The sequence below is a fragment of the Cajanus cajan genome, chromosome 4 (assembly GCF_000230855.2).
Source record: "Cajanus cajan strain Asha chromosome 4, NIPB_CcT2T_4, whole genome shotgun sequence".
NCBI lineage: Eukaryota > Viridiplantae > Streptophyta > Magnoliopsida > Fabales > Fabaceae > Cajanus > Cajanus cajan.
In genome coordinates, this window is record NC_138520.1 from 57,723,902 (window position 1) to 57,739,428 (window position 15,527).

Genomic DNA, 15,527 nt, shown 5'->3' on the forward strand with positions numbered 1-15,527 from the left:
AAACTAAGGTTACGCACCTTAGTGAGTGTAGAAATTAGTCTATCTTCTCTATGAGAGTTATACACACACTCAAAACCTATAACTTCTGTAAAGCTTGAAGAGGCTGATAGAAAGAATACTTGTGAACTAGAAGTGGTTGAGAATACTAGCGCTGGTGAGTGAAGCAGACGGGCCAGGAGTGGTCGAAAGTACTTGGTGAACCAGAAGTGGTTAAGAATACTAGCGTCTAGTTGATGAGCCAGAAGTGGCTAAGAATACTTGTAATCCTTTGTGATTAGTGGAACCCTTCTGCGGAAGGAAACTGGACATAGCTCCAATTGAGTGAACCAGTATAACTGTCTGTGCATTCTCTCTACATTTCAGTATTACATGTTTTGCTCTTGATCTATTTCGTTTCTCAACAAAGCTTTGGACGAAAACTTACTTGACCTTGTGAAAACTACCTTTACTAGATGATAAACAATTTTTAGACAGAAACCTAATCTACTTAGTTTTCTACGTTGAAAATTAGTTTGGATCAACAAAAATCACTAGACAAAAATTCTGCTTAAGTTTGCCAACCAAAAGTACGCTTGCGAAAATAATTTTAAAACCTTCCTTTGAATCCTAACACATACATTCAACCCCCTTCTATGTGTATTTCCGCTAACCTCATCTATAACATGATTTCATCATCAAAAACAACAAGCAACTATAATCAATCAAGGATATACTCAATTTCTCATACTTCACTTCAAAGCCAACAAACCCCCTCAACTTCATCATTTAATCACTCAACACCTTCAACAAACTCATTCCAATCATCACAACCACAAAATGCACATCCAAATTTAAAAACATAGCTCCTTTTACCCCTTAGAGAATCAATACACAAGAAGAGAAGGATAAAAAACTCCATATGACTCCAACTCAAAATCTTTTGCTTCTACAAACTTTGATTTCAGAACACAACTTTAAGGTTTCAGCTAAAAGGGATAGAAAAATAATATTTTCTAGCGAGAAGGAAGAAAAGAAAGGGATAAGGAAGAGAGAATCTCTCTCTAACTTCTCTCTATAACTTCTAAAAACTTGAAGTATGAAGCTCTGAACTAAAAAACTTCCTTTTATACCTTTATAAGTTGACTCCTTTTATCTTTGATTAAACCCTTTAGAGATCAACTTACTCTCGGTGTCTTTCAGCGCCTAGCTCTCAATAGCATCTGCCAAATCAAACAGTAGGATTATGAAATGACAGTGTTACAACTACGAGTCCAATTATTGAAAACCCTTCTTGAGAAGTTGACTCTTGAAGTGTACAATTCAGTTTCCTATATGATCTTAGTTTATATGATATGGGGGCAAAGTCGGGTCATACCGTCTATAAGTGACCATAATATAAGGGTGTGGCCGAGCTATATCGATTATAGAGTGACCAATATTAATCCATATGGGACAAAGTCGAGTCATACAAGTAAAAAGTGACCAAATTGAGAGTAAAGTACAAGGTCGGGGGTTAAAATCCCTAACTAAGTACTTGAAGGGACATTTTATTTGTAGTGTAGATGGTGGACTAATCCCACATGAGGCTTAGTTATTCATGTTAACATCGTGGAAGGCTCGCACCTAAGTTGTATTACATTGACAAGAATACTAGATTTTCCTAGTTTAAGTGGCGAAATATGAGAAACCATATATTATTGTGGACTTTTATCCAAATTGATTGTTGATCTAGAAAGTGTAAAAAGATCACATTATTGTTGGTTTAGTAGGGTCAAACCACTAAAAGTGCTTATCTTCTTGTAAGAGATCTCTTAGTTGAATGCATGATGACACATATAGTTATTGTGTTGTGCATATGATGTGTTCATTGTGTTATGTTGTTCATATGTTAAGTTGTATTGTTGTGATGATAGTTGAAGTTCTGATCGTGTTGTTAAGTTATTTACCTTGAAATGGTTGTTGAGTGTTGACTTGAGGTGTTGTTGTGTGGTCAAGGTTGAGAAACATGATAAGTGATGTTATATGGCTTACATGTTGATGTGATTGTTTAGTTAGATAACTCTTCTATACTAATTGATTATTTTTGAAAATTAGTTTACCCTTACATATTTTCTTATAGTTGAACTGTGATGATCATACTTGATATAGATGCAAGATTGAAATAGACAGGAGGAGTAGAGTTATAAGACTATACTAAAGGATGGTGACATTCATATATTTTTGTTAGGCTACCTTGATGTAACAAGTTTGTAAATATTACTTGACCATCAACTTAGAATTATACTTTCAATTTATTTATACATATATGTATAATTTACAGAAGTAATTCCAACGAGAAATGAAGTTTTAAATTAGTTTATATATATATATATATATATATATATATATATATATATATATATATATATATATATATATATATATATATATTTCGAAGAGCTACTTACATGTTAATTATAAATAATTATAATTTATGTTTTTAACTACAAGTAGTTAAAAAGAAACTATAATAGACTAACGGATTATTATAACAACAAAAACAGAGTTAAATTAATTTTTTTCTAATTTGTAAAATCTTCTATTAATAAATTTTATTCCATTCAAAATTTCACTCTTTTTCTTTCCCCCGCTTGCTTCCTAATTTTAGGTGTCGATGCATCTTATCAAAATTTAAAAAGAAAAATTAAAATTAAATATATCCATATTTATACAAAATAAAAGGTAGTGAAATCATGATCATAAAAAATAAGATAAATAACTACTTTATCTTATTACCTGATCTTGTTAAAAAAATAAACAAATAGATTTTCGTAAACTCAAATTTTCCCAACGTCTTATATTTATTTGAAATTAAATATACGGCTGTCAAAACAAAATAATAAGTAATAAAAAAATAAGATAAGAAATTACTCTGATAAAAAAAGATAAAATGAAATTACCTTGTCCAATTACCTGATTTTTTTTTTTCAAAAACCAAACTTCTTGATTTTGCTATACTCAAATTTCCTTTTAAATTATAACCGCAATATACCTATATTTCAGCTCAGTTAAAAAATTGAAATAATAAGGTTATGATTTATTTATCTATGCATCTATATTTATATTTAAATATATATTAATTTATATTCGTATCTATATCTTTAATATGGGAAAATATTTATTCCTTCCTCTATCTTTCTTTTTTGTTAATTTTAAATTAAATTAAAATATTTAAAATTATTAGCAGTTAAAAATAATCATGTATCATGATATAAACTATTTATCATAAATTTTAAAAATATATTAAACTAAAGATATTAATATATAATAGAAAATTGTTTATTATAATTTTAATTCTACGAAAAATATATATATCGTGTGCATTATGCTAAAATAATAATAAAAGTAAAAAATAAATAAAATTGATCCTCGAGTATTTAGTGGAGGCACTTCATCTTTAACATAGATATTAAATACCATCTAGCAAGTCATTTAAATTAAAATTAGAATTTAATTAAATTCCAATAAAATTGAATAAATTTTATTCCGCGGCGCTGGAAAATAAATTTGAACCTCGAGTATTTAGGGTTATAACTCTTGAAAGATTCGATTTCTCATAAAATGATGACATCATTTGTTCAAACCATTCTAATAATATCGTTGTAAAAATTGAATGTAAACAAATTTATTTTTAAAAAAAAGTTTTAAATAATAGTTTCCTTCTTTAGAGGATCTTGATCATATCTTCAAAAAAGGATATTGTAATTTTATTTTGATGAAATAATAATAAATATTATATCTTATCAGCTTGTTTTCAAAAACAAAAACAAATGGTTTTCCCTCTATAAATATTACAACCTCTACAAATTAATACCCATCCCGCAACTTTACTAAACTTTCAGTCTTTTTCGATTTATATTCATTTTCAAAAGTAATCAGAGCATCTTCAATGGCAGAAAGTAGTGAGCAACCACGAAAAAAATTGATAATAAGGTTTTACTTACCTGAATCCGAAAAACGTGAAGAAGGAGTGTGTGAGAAGAAGAATTGTTCAAAACCAAGGCCAAAATGGAGCACCGAATATTCTTCAAGAGTCATATCAAAAGTGTGTGAATTGAAGAATAAAAAGGGTTATTATGCGGCAACAATATGGGTTAATGCTGAAAACTCATCATCAAAGAGCGAGTGTAATGAGGAGGTTGTGGATAACACTAACAAGAGAGATTTCAAGAACAAGAATGAAGATTTGGATAATGCTAATAAGAGAGAGTTCAAGAATGGGAATGAGAGTTTGGTTAACGTTAACAATACAAAGTTCAAGAATGAGAAAGAGAGAGTGTGTAAGCATAACACTAATAAGAGAAAGCGTTCTGACTCTGAGATAAAGAATAAGAAAGAAAGTGTGTGTAAGTGTAACAAGAGTCACACAATAGTGATGGATCGTTCCAAGAAAATGCAATGTTGGGTGATATTGAAACGTTTTATGGTAGGTAGAGATGTGTGGGCTTTGAAAGAACCTCTTCTTGATAAAAAGTCAAGATCAAGATTGGAAGCAAAAATGAGTTTAAAAGATATTGAGTTCAATTTGAACAAATTCAAGTACTCAAAAGTTGATGAGTTTGCAAATGATATGAGGCTTGTCTTCTCTTATGCTTTGCAATACCCTCCAAGAAGTGAGATTCACAAAATTGCTAGGAGGATCAAGGCCACTTTTGAACTCACTTGGAAAACTGTCAACTACAAGTGGATGCATCAAGATCAATAGAAGAAGAACAAATTTAAGGTTATTAAGGTACGTTTTTTTTGCTGTTATTTTTTCTATTTTCTTTTTAATATATTTTTTTTCTATTGTCTTGTTTTATTATGATTTTCCTTGTCAAACTTTAGTAGAGCTAATAATGACTTGTGTAAAAAAAATTTGTATTTTTGTTAAAGATAGTGGAACTTGATGGATTGATCAAGAACTGGACGTAGTCTCAATATTTGAGATGAACCAGTATAAATCTCTTGTGTTATTTGTTCTATCTACACCCTTCATTTATGTTTACTTTGCTACTTTCAAAAAAAATATTAAAATTTTAACTAAAAATAATTCAACCTTCACTTATTGTATATCTACACTCCACAAATTTTTATCATACCAATAAATATTTTATAACTCACTTAATTTTATATTTATGATACATATATTCTTATGTATATGAAATACTTATTCACCTAAAAATATTTATTTGGTAAGAATTTTTCGCTTTAAAATCTTATATTTTCTAATCATGAATGATGAGTTATCAACCACTGTCGTAAATCATTATGTTATCAAATAGATTTTACCACATTTAATCTATTAAAAATAAATTTTAAAAGATCACATGCTTTGAAATCATTAAATTAAATTTGAATTTAAAAGATTTTATTAGGTGTAACTTTTTTTAATCAACTTTTTTGCGTGACTATTTTTTCTTGTAATTTAGAGTCTTTGAAAGATGGAGACTTTTAATTTCTATGAATAAAAGTACTTAATAATTTGAGAAGCAAAATTAAAAAAAAAAGTTGAAATTCATATAATTTACGTCAAAAGAGAAAAAGGTACTATTCTTTCCCATATATGCCGCGAAAATTAGGAGTGGAAAAAAAATTAAATTAAACTGAACTAGTGGTAAACTGAACTGAACTGTACTATAAAAAATTGAACTATTTATAAAAAAATTGAACCGAACTGTTTTAAAAAAATTAAACTGAACTTAAACCGCACGTAAGTATAGAATTAAGTATAGAATTAAGTATATATGCGACCTCACACCTTAAACATTTGTTCTAGTAATAAAAGCAAAAAATTATATGCGATAAAAAACAAATCTTGATTTTTTACTTTCAATAATTAAAGAGTAGAATAATTTAATAAAGAGTGAAAACCAAATGATTATTAATTAGTTTTATATATTGTTTGAATTTTCCGTTTTTTAAGTCCTCAAATTTCATTAAAGGGGTAATTTTACAATTCAAAATTGAAATTCCAACACTCAATTATAAATATTTTTTATTTAAAAATTAAATTTGTGTATATTAACGTATCTTCCATCGTATGCTTAAATATTTTACCGTTTTATGGAAGTTTGTTTAGTTCGTTAAACTCATTGCCGCTATTGAGATGTCTTTGAAAAGCATTCAATTGCTGTATGTCATAAAAACTAACATGGATTATTGGATTTATATATAATTTAGTTAAGTTATTAGTTGCTCCCAAAACTATTTAATTGTTTTCGTATAAGTCTTTAAATTATAAAATATTTTTAAATGGATTTCTAAATCAATAAATAAAGTAAATTACACTCCCTCTAATGAGAGGTACAAATATTACATCATAATACATAAATAAATTCGAATCAAGAAATCTATCGTGAATGAAATTCAAAAAGTTTAACAAAAGGGTGTCACTTTTAAACAAACAAAATTAATGGTTATCCAACTGAAAAAAAAAACTAATACAATGGAATAACAATTATCTTGAAATATATTAAAAGGAAACAATCCAAATTAAGTCTTTTTGTCAGATGATGATTGTCACGTACAACAATATTCAAAAATAACAAATACAAGAATTCAAGAAGTGAGAAATATCTCACTCAAGTTATAACGTAAAATCCAAATAATTACACACACAACAATACAATAAGCAAGTAGTAAATAGTAGCAACTTAATAGTATCCACAGTGTTAAAAATCCGACTGGTCATCAAACCGGTTAAGGTACTGTGTCAATGGGTTAAAGGTTGAACCGGTAGGTCATTAGTTGAACCGCATAACTCAATTTTTATTATTATTTTTTTAAATATTCATGTTAAATATATTTTATACTTATAAATTTTTATAAATTCATATCTTATTTTAAATTCAATTTTTCTATTTTATTTAAAATTATTTTTATTTTTGTTTTGTAAAAAAATACATAAAAAAATTACATGTTAAATTGTATATTAATACAAATTAAAAATATAAATAATATGTACATATATAATATACTTGCGATTGATATCACAAAATAATATATGTAATATCTACATAGATATTATACTATTAAATATATAATTTAAAATTAATAATATACTATAAAAGTTATTTAAGTTGTATATATTACAAACAAATACATTAGAACAAATAGTCGTTGTTATATTTAATAAGACTCTTTGCTCTTCCATTAAGAGATTCAATTATTATTATTATTTTTCTGGTTTATGGTCCCTTAAAAAATAATAAATAAATAAAAAGTGTGGTTGAACCGGTTTGACCCACCGGTTCACCAGTTGAACCGAAAAATTGACCTATTCAATCCGGTTTGAAACGGGTCGAATGCATAACCAATCTAACTTAAGATTCAGACCGGCTGGACTACCGGTTCCCGATCCAACCGGTCTGACTGGCCGGTTCGATTAGATTTTTAAAACAATGGCAATATCACAACATATTTTACAATAACAAGATCCAATATATATAATTCATAATACATTGATTCATTGTTATACTCATGCATGTGGTGCCACTCAAATTATGTGTGTATTGCCATAAGACAACACATTGAGTATCCTAGAAGTTCATGTTGGGTTGTATTTTCATCCCACTCTACACTAGAACATACATGGTCTCGTTGGGACATCTGTGTCACACAAGATTTGTCTCATGCACAAAATGGACGAAATTGGGGCTTCCCAAACCCAACTATATACCTAATGATTGATCCCAAGCTTCTACATATGGGGTCTTCCTTGGAGGAGTATTCCATATCGTACTCATAAAAAAATGAATGCCAAATAGGACTTGATGCATTATCTGTAATGGTCCATCAATGGTTCCTACAACAATCGATACCATTATTAGCAATAGAAATTCATCTAATGACTTATGATTGAAAACATACTAATATCCAAATATGTATTATATACATAAGGTATATAAATGTGCACCAACAACACAAGTAAGCATATACAACATAGATACAATCATCCAAGGAAATTTAAACTATATAACCAAAGTTACTGGTCAAGTAACTTTTGTACATCACTATAGGAATTCTACTCAAGGGTTGCTTCAAAAAAAGAACAACTAGCTCCAACACCTCGTGGTGGTCTTCACTGCATAACTCCAAAGAGTAATCTATTTCATATCATGTATGATCATCATAGTCCATCCACATGAAAAAAACACGCAAGAATAAGCTAAAATTTAAAGAACATATATACAACTAAAACATCAACGATATATATATATATATATATATATATATATATATATATATATATATATATATATATATATATGTTCTTACCGGGGATCTGAGGTAGGGATGATCCGCTGGGTAAGATCAGTGGGCCTCCTTCACTAGTACGTTGATGCTCAAGATGGGGGTGGTACCTGCAAAAGAGACTTTGATGCCAAAGTTAGGGTTTGTAGGAGTATGAGTCTCGTATAAGTAATGCATGTACCTTTGTGTGAATTAGGGTTACGTTGGGCCATGGACCCGAGATCAGTCGTGATCTGTTTAAGTGTCGAGCTGTCGTCACCTAGCGCGTGTCCGAGGCCGCTTTGCGCTGAGATGCCGAGTTCGAGCTCAGCTTGACAGTACGGATAGTACAATATATATATGTATATATATATATTAACACCACAACGAAAACCACACAAATCCTCAATACTCAACATGACATTTTCAAGACAAACTATACAACACATGTCCAACACAACATTAGGTACATTGTCATGTACTTCAACTGGGAGATCTCCTACAACACATGGTGAGTAGTTTAAGTAGCTTAACCCTACCGAACCAACACAGGGTGATTGTTTTGACTTATTAGATCAATAAAAAAATTGGATATCAATCCATAATATGACAATTTGGTTTCTCAAGTATGGCCACTTAAACAAGGAAGTTTGGTACCATTGTCAAGGTAGAACAATTGAATTTAGACTTATCACGACATTAGCTAGCTTAACTAAGTCACATATGGAATTAGTCCATTGACTATCCTCCAATACTAGGCCTTTTTAGTACTTAGTTAGGAACTAAGTTTTTGACTTTGTACTTTATTCAATTTGTCACTTTATACACATGTATCTTGACCTTGGCCGCATGTGGTATCAACTAAGTCTTAGAGGAGATTCAACAAAGTAATGCTCTTCAAGGGTCAACTTCCTAAGAAATATTTTTCAAATAATTGGACTCTTAAAGCACAACAACACTCTCCACGCAATGAGATATGTAACTTTAAAAACCTCTCCTCTGGTCCTAGGTTGGTCATCACAATTCAACAACATCATGCCTAAAGCATTCTCAACATTCATCATCTCAACAACATAAAAACATCATGCATATTCAATACAACTACAAAACCACACAACTTTCAATTAGAAACTTGCAACATAATCATCATCGTTTAGTCATAAAACAACTCAAACAAAAGTATTCAATATACAACTCATTCATCAAGTAAGTAAATAACTCAATTTGAAAGGAAAATATTTGACTAAATTCTAACGTTAAAAGTGGAATCCCATGCTCAGCCTCAAGCTTCTAGAGAGTTATGTAAAAAAATTTCATGTTTCCACACTAGACGTGGAATCTCCTGCTCAACGTCAACCTCCCAAAGATATACCCAATTCTCACACTAAGCATGAAACTCACGCTTAGCCCTAGCCTTCTAGAGGCATTTCTCAATTCTCACGCTAAGTATGGAAACCCACACTTAACCTTAGAAACCTAGAAACTCTAGTATGAACATCAAGAAAAATTCATTAGCTCACTAAGTTTCTTCCCCTCCAAACTTCAAAATCTTCACAATTAGACTAAATTCTTGCACGCAACTTGTGACACCCGTTCTACCCCAACATTTAATGCAATTAAATAAGAACAAAATTCAATTAAAATAGGTTCACATGAAATCCACCTTTGAACGTCCAACCAATTAAAAATATAAAAATTATAAAGAACACGATTTTCAACAATGTTATTAAATACGAAAAAAAGGGTAATCAACATAAAAAGTAAATCCTATCCTAATCTTATTGCCCTGATGTCACATTATCAGAGCAACTCGTCATTAACAAACTCAATTATGTCATTCTTCATCCTAGGCCACCAAAACATATTCTTCAGGTTCTCATACATTTTAGTTTCTCTGAGGTGAAAATTAAGCTTACTTCTATGGCCTTCTTCTAAAATCAAATGCCTAAGCGTAGGGTCACTAAGTACACAACTCGGTCTCTAAATCTCACTACTCCATTTACACCCAAGGTAAACTCTCCTCCGCTACCTTGCCCTGTAGCTTCACTTTTAGAAACCAATAAAGGGTCCACTAACCAAGCCTTTCTAATCTCTCTTACCAAGTTAGTAGTTACCCGAGTCATACCTAGCCTTACACTACTAGGAGTAACCTCACAAGCTAGACTCAAGTCCCTAAATTAAGCTAAGAGATCCATCTTCCTAATCATAAAGGAAAACATATGAAGAGATTTCCTGCTTAAGGCATCGGCCACAACATTAGCTTTTCCCAGATGGTAACTCAAGTCAAAGTCATAATTTTTAAGGAATTATAACCACCTCCTCTAACTCATGTTCAATTCCTTCTAGTTGAATAAATACTTAAGGCTTTTATGGTCACTAAAAACCTCAAGCTCCGAACCATACAAGTAATGTCTCTAAATCTTAAGGGTGAGCACTACAACTACTAATTCAAGGTCATGGGTAGGGTAATTCCTCTCATGGATTTTTAATTGTGTAGAGGCATAAGCTACCACCTTACCTTCCTGCATCAATACTCCTCTTAAACCCATCTTAGAAGCCTCACAGTATACTACAAAAGATTTGTTAAGATCTGATAACACTAAGACTAGTGAACTAATCAACTTCTCCTTAAGAATTTGAAAACTACGTTCACACCTACTATCCCACACAAAGGCAACATCATTTTTGGTCAACTTAGTCAAGGGTAGAGCTATCTTAGAAAATCCCTCTATAAACTTTCTATAATAATTAACTAATCCTATAAAGCTCCTAATCTCACTCACTGACTTAAGGGTCTCCCACTTAAGAATTGCTTCTACCTTAGAAGGATCTACTACTATACCTCCCCTAGTGATCACATGCCCTAAGAAACTATCCTCTTTTAACCAAAAGTCACACTTGGACAACTTAGCATAAAGCCTATCCCTAAGAGTCTGAATTACTACCTTTAAGTGTTCTTCATGCTCCTCTCTAGTCTTGGAATAAGTTAGTATGTCATCTGTAAAGACAACCACAAATTTATCCAAGTATTGATGAAAAATTTTGTTCATGTAATCCATGAAAATGGCTGGAGCATTTGTCACACCAAAAGGCATTACTAGGTACTCAAAGTTCCCATAACTCTTTCTAAACATCGTCTTAGGTACATCTTCATCCTTCACTCTAATCTGATGATACCCCGACCTAAGGCATGGAAACGAAGGGAAGTGAGAAAACTTCTGACTATAGCTCATGGCATGGAATAAGAAATACATAACCAAACACACTTCATACATTATTTATACTATAGCATGATAATAATAATTAACTATCACAATCATTCAATCATTACTACCAACATAATCACTTATTAAAAACACAACAATCATAGGTCATTCATTCATATGTGAAGGTAGGATGCAATGGACACATACTCTCGATTTGTATGCATCTGTAAATAATTGGACTTTTCTGTCTTTAACAGACTTTGAGAGCTCCATCACTTCTTTTTTTTTCGATCTATTAAGGAACAAATCATGGCATGAAATTTAATGTTAGTCTTATTTAAAAGGTTACAAGTAATGCATAATGAGACATATTGTATGTTTCCTCTGATTTTCTTCATCTTTCGTTTGTTATCATTAAAACTTGAGAGATTCAATATCGTATTTTGATTTAATAATATATATTCTAGAATTTGTAAGTATATAATCTTAAGTCAATTGTTTTCTGTTGCTGGTACTATGTTGTTTAGTGTAAGGACTAAGGTAGGTTATTACACAAGTTGCAGATGTTACATTTCACACACAAAATGCGAGGTTCATCTTACAACTCACACAACTTAGTCATTTCTTAATATTTTTATGTGATTCTTGAGTCTAAAGCATGGATTTAAATGTATAGTTTCTAACTCAATAAACAAAACTCTATTTAGTTAATCACGCAGATAGAAATCTCACTTAAATACTGAGATATGTTCATAACATAATTTCCAGAATTAAAAAACCACATAAAAACTCTCAAACCATACATACAATATCACTACTCAATAATCACAATCAACAAACTTCATTATCATCCACGACCAAATATAATAATAATTTCATAATGATAATGAAATAATCAAATACATACCAAAAGAATTCCTATGGAGACATAGGGATATCACTTCACTACCCTTATCCTTTATATATACCCACAGATGCGACAATCTAACTTTTCCTTATCTCGAGTGACAATTCTACAACACAAGCATATTTTTTGTAGCCTCAATCGCTTCTCTGTACTCTCTCATGTGACCTCCTCTAAGTCCTCCTCTTTTTTGTTACTCATAGTCTACATTATCTCTTCTAGTGCTTTCCCAGTAGTTATCTCATCCTCCTAAATCTTGACAACTTATACTTTCTTATTAGTTTCATATATGATGACTTCTAAGGAAACATGCAAGATCTCTATTATTCTAAGGCTACTCCATACATTCATCAGGGTTCTACTCTTTGTTTTTCCTTTATAGGAATCCTTATAGAGTTTAAAAATTGACATGTATATGTAACTTATTCAACTTTATAACAATAGGCATCTTAAGATCAAATTTAGTAAACAACTTTAGCAACTATAGTCATCATATAATCAACTTTACAACAATAAGCAACTTAACAACTTTAAACACCTTAATGCAACATAAATGGCTTACAAATGATTCATCTCACATCATTATAACATCATCAACTTTAAAAAACATGTAAACAACTTAAATCAATAATACACAACTTATCGTCATTCTATAACTCGCGCCCAGCGTGGCCAAGCCCACGCCCAACACTAGAGATACAGGGTGTCTGCTGGTGCTTACACATCTGATACAGCTCTTCCTATTCTTAGCGCCCCAAAGTCAGAGGTTCCTTTGAGAGTCTCGTGCCCGATGCACCATAATCAGTGCCTAGCACTTGCAAGTCAGAGACTTACCACCTAAATTACGCCTGACAAAATTAGATCTTTGCCCAGCGTAAACTAACCTAAGACTCTTTGTCTCATCCACACCCAGTGTGGGAGTCCCCACGCTCAACACATAAAATAATGTGGCTTTTTTCCAAAATCGCACCCAACACAAGCCTCTCCGCACCTAGTGTGATCTTAGTAGAGACTCACATCTCAATTTCACTGATATCATGCCCGACGTGATTCAACCTGCGCCTGGTGCCCTTTAACTAGAGACTCAAATTCAAGTTCTTGCCCGATGCAACTAACCTTATGCTCGACGAGAACGAGAGATTTGACTCTCTGTTAAAGGCCCACTTGGCCCCATGACTGTGCACCCAACACAAATTCATCCAACAACCCCCAAAGCTTTGCGATTTTCACTAAATCCTGCAAATTTCAACTAACCCAACACATGCAACAACATAATACAACTAAAACAACCCACAATTTCAACATGCAACCAAAAAGGAAGTCCAACATTAAGATTTCTCTAAACCAATACAAGTCCCTTTTTCCACTTCCACTCTCTCTCAACTACAACTCCACCACTACAACTCAGATTTTCCCAAAGAAAAACAAGAAAGTGGAGCTTCCCTAACATGAAATGAAATTCCGAAGATGTGAGAAGACTATCATGAAGGAGGAGAAAAAGAGCACGCCAATTTCTGACCTCAGAGCTAGAGTTCTTCTTCCTCTGAGAATGTTTAGCTGAGAATGGGAAGGGTCTTAGAAGTGAGAAAACATAAAATGAAAATGAAGAAAGAAAGGAAATGAGGAGTTTGGACCATCACAAGGAAATGGAAGTAAAGTTAAAAGACAAAGTGGAAGCCATGAAAGTAGAACTTCTAGGCAATTTTAAAGTTTTTTTTCACTCAACTACAAAAATGTTTTCCATCAATAAGGATTCCAGATTTGTGCCATGTTCAAAATATAAAAGAAGAGAAAGTTGTTGATACATGTTCTACTCATCAGGTTTATATTAAGGTGTATATATATATATATATAGTGTAGAATCATAAAATTGTCCATGATAATTTTGAATATAATCATTGTTTTCACTTTTGTGTCAGAAACAAAGTCATACAACATCCAAGAGCAATGAGATATAAGATTGGTTTAAGGTGTGTGGGAATATGTTTAGCTATATCACCATATTTAAAACATCTATAGTTTTGTTCTTAATTTTTTATACCTTTATTTTGTTTATGTTGCAGGTTTTAGAGTGAAACTGGTGGTGGTTGTGGCAATTTAGATTTTGTATACTGAAGACATCTTACTATTTGATATAAAGTTACACAACTCAAAAAAAATAATGAGAATTCATAGAAAAATGTAATAGTGACACTTAAATGATTTTGGTTTTATCTTTGACAAAGAAGAAATTACATGTTATTGCAAACTTGACAAATTAGTGTTGCCTTTTGAATGATACCATGATAGACAAAAAGGGTTTAAATAAGAAGTTTATCTTAATTTTAATTCATTAAATGCATAAGTTCATGCTTGCAAGCGTTGCAATATATTAAGTTTTCAATTCACTGTTTGAAGTTAATAAGGAAGCAAGGGATCCAAAGTCGTCATGATTTAGATGTTTAAAACATAAATTTGTAACATTTGTTAAATGTGGCAAAAGGTGTCAATTGATAACATTTATAAAACCTTTTAGCAACATGGACTTTATACTAAATTTGTAAAAGTGTTGCTAATTATGATTGGTAACATTTTTCTTAATTTAGTAACATTTTTAAAATGTTGTTAAATGTGAAAGATGTTGTAGTAACCCTAATTATATATATGTTGTTATTATAAACATATTTTAATCATATTGAATAAAATTTTATAAATTTCAGAGTTTAACTCAATTGATTAAGTAAGCATGTGAGTTATTATAATTTTTTTTAATATTTGATTTTACATATTAAAAAAAAGTATCTTATATATTAAATATGAATATTTATTTCACACAATAGTATTTTGAATGTGTTTCTCTTGGATGGGAGCATTTTTAATAATTCTTTTAAATTCTTGTTTATTTTAATTTATATTTTATCATATTTATTTATAAATTAAATTTTAATGCTCTCAAAATGAATTATCAATAACTTAAAATAATCTTGTGTCACTATATAAATTATTTAGACTTAAATATGTTTTTAATTCATGTAAAATGAGTTATTTTTTATTTTGGTCCTTGTACAAAATTTTCTATTTTTGTTCTTTTTAAAATTCAAATTATTATTTTTAAATACTTTTATGTTTGTAACATCCTGAATTTTCTACTAATATAATGGTTGATTATTATTTATTTTTATATTTATGGAGATTATTTTATTATA